This window comes from Marmota marmota, unplaced genomic scaffold (assembly GCF_001458135.2).
Source record: "Marmota marmota marmota unplaced genomic scaffold, marMar, whole genome shotgun sequence".
NCBI classification, from domain to species: domain Eukaryota; kingdom Metazoa; phylum Chordata; class Mammalia; order Rodentia; family Sciuridae; genus Marmota; species Marmota marmota.
Genome location: NW_026000294.1, coordinates 6,606,810 through 6,609,356, shown reverse-complemented (window position 1 = coordinate 6,609,356; position 2,547 = coordinate 6,606,810).

The window sequence follows — 2,547 nt, the reverse complement described above, 5'->3', positions numbered from 1 at the left end:
AAGAGGGAGGGGGAGGGGAGAGGGGAGAGGGGGGTCATTTGCCTTCTTGAACACTTATTTGGACCTGCCACCCTTTTCTTCTTTCTCATTGCTCTCTTTTGGAATAGGAATATCTGTTCTGAGCCCGTCCCACCATTGTAATTTGGAACTAGATAACTTGTTTGATTCCACAGGCTCATAGCTAGAGGGGATTTATCTCAGGATGAATCATGCCTTGAGTCTCACCCAAATCTGATTGTGTGTGTGTGTGTGTGTGTGTGTCTGTCACTGGGGATTTAACCCCAGGGGTGCTCTACAACTGAGCTACACCCCCATGACTTTTTAATTTTTATTTTAAGGCAAGGTCACACTCAGTTGCCCAGGTTGGCCTCAAACTTGCAATCCTCCTGCCTCAGCCTCCCTAGTTTCTAGGATTACAACTGTGTACTACCATCCCCAGCTAGCCCCATATCTGATTTAAATGTGACTCTGGTTTTTGAACTTCTGAGTTGGTGCTGGACTGTTAAGATTTGGGAATATCAGAATAGAATGTACATATTTTTCATGTGAGCAGGAAGTAAGTTTTGAGGGAAATGGTAGAATGCTGTGGTTTGAGTGTGAACAAAAAAGCAAGTGTGAGAAACTTAACACCCAATGCAAAAGCATTCACTGGGAGGTGGGACCTAACGGGAGGTAATAAGGCTATTAAGGCTCTGCCCTCATAAAAGAATTGGTGCTGTTATTATGGGAGTGGGTCTGTTATAAGAGGGTGAGTTGAGTCCTCTTTTATCTTTCTTTCATACTCTTACTTCTGCTATGTGATGATGCAGCAAGAAGACATCTGCCAGATGCTGGCTTCTCAATATTGAAATTCTCAGCTTCCACAACTCTCAGCCAATAAATTTCTGGCTTTTAGAATTCACCTACTCTTGGGTATTCTTTTATAGCAGCAGAAAGTAAGGTAAGATAGGTTGTTCGTTTTTGTTATTATTGAGCTGGAGGAATTCTTTATATATTCTGAATATTTGCTACACTGTGGATTTTCAGTGTTCGCCAAGGCTTGGTTCCCAATGAGATGCTATTCAGAGGGGGTGAAAACTTTAAGAAGTGGGATCCAATGGAAGATATTTAAATCATTGGATATGTGCCCTTAAAAGGGATACTGAGATACCAATCTTTCACTCTTCCACTATCTTTTGTTTGTTTGGTTTGGTTGTATCCCAGCCATGAGGTGAAGAGTTTTGATCTGCTACATATTCCTACCATGATGTATTGCCACAGGCCCAGAGCAATAGACCTTAATGATCATAGACTGAAACATCTAAAACAGTGAGCCAAAATAAACCTTCTCTATTTTATTTTTTCCCATTTTTTTTTTGTTACTGAGGATTGAATCCAAGAGTCCTTGACCACTGAGATACATGCTACATTCATATCTCTCCCTTTTTAAAGATGTTTCAGACAGTCTCACTAAGTGACAGAGGGAGCTCTGAAACTCCTGAATCACTGGGGTTATAGTAATGCATCACCATCCCCAGCAACCTTTTCTCTTTTAAATTGATCATCGCAGGTATTTTTTACAGTGATGAAAAGCTAACACAGTAAACCCTTATCACTTATTTTCTTATTTTATTTTGAATGTTGTCTTTTCAGTTTCTTTATAATATTCTTTTTATTGTTTTTAATATCTTTATTTTGCTTATTTATTTTTATGTGGTGCTGAGGATAGAACCCAGGGCCTCACACGTGCTAGGCAAGCACTCTACCACTGAACCACAATCCCAGCCCTTCTTTTGATTTTTTTATTTTCCATATTTTAATTAGTGTATCATGATTGTACATAATGATGGGGTTCATTGTTATATATTTGTACATGTGCACGATCTAAGAGTATAATTTGACCAGTATCATTCCCCGGTGTTTTGCTTTTCCCTTCCCTCCTCCCTCCCCCTGGTCTTTTCCCTCTTCTCTACTGATCTTACTTTGATTTTCATGAGATTTACCCTCCACATACACCTTTCTTTTCCTTTTTCCCCTCTTCTACATGAGCAAAAACATAACAACCCTTAACTTTTTGAGTTTGGTTTATTTCACTTTACATAATGTTGTAAAGTTCCATCCATTTTCCTGCAAATGCCAGGGGTGCTTAACCACTAAGCCACATCCCCAATCCTTTTTATTTTGAGACAGTGTCTTGCTAAGTTACCTAGGGCCTCACTAAGTTGCCAAGGCTGGCTTTGAACTTGCAATTCCTTCTGTCATGGCCACCTAAGCCACAGGGATTACAGGTGTGTGCCACCACACCGGCTTCATTTTCTTTATGACTAAATTAAACTCCATTTTGTATATATACCAAATTTTCTCTCTTGATAATATCCTTTGTTGCATAAAAGCTTTAAATTTTGAGGAAGTCCAATTAATCTATTATTTTCTTAAATTTGATCTCATTTCTAAGAAACCATTGTCAAATCCAAGACCAAGAAGATTTGCACTTCACTTATGTTTTCTAAGACTTATAGTTCTTACTTAGATTGCTGATCCATTCAGCAATCTAAGTAAGAACTTTAT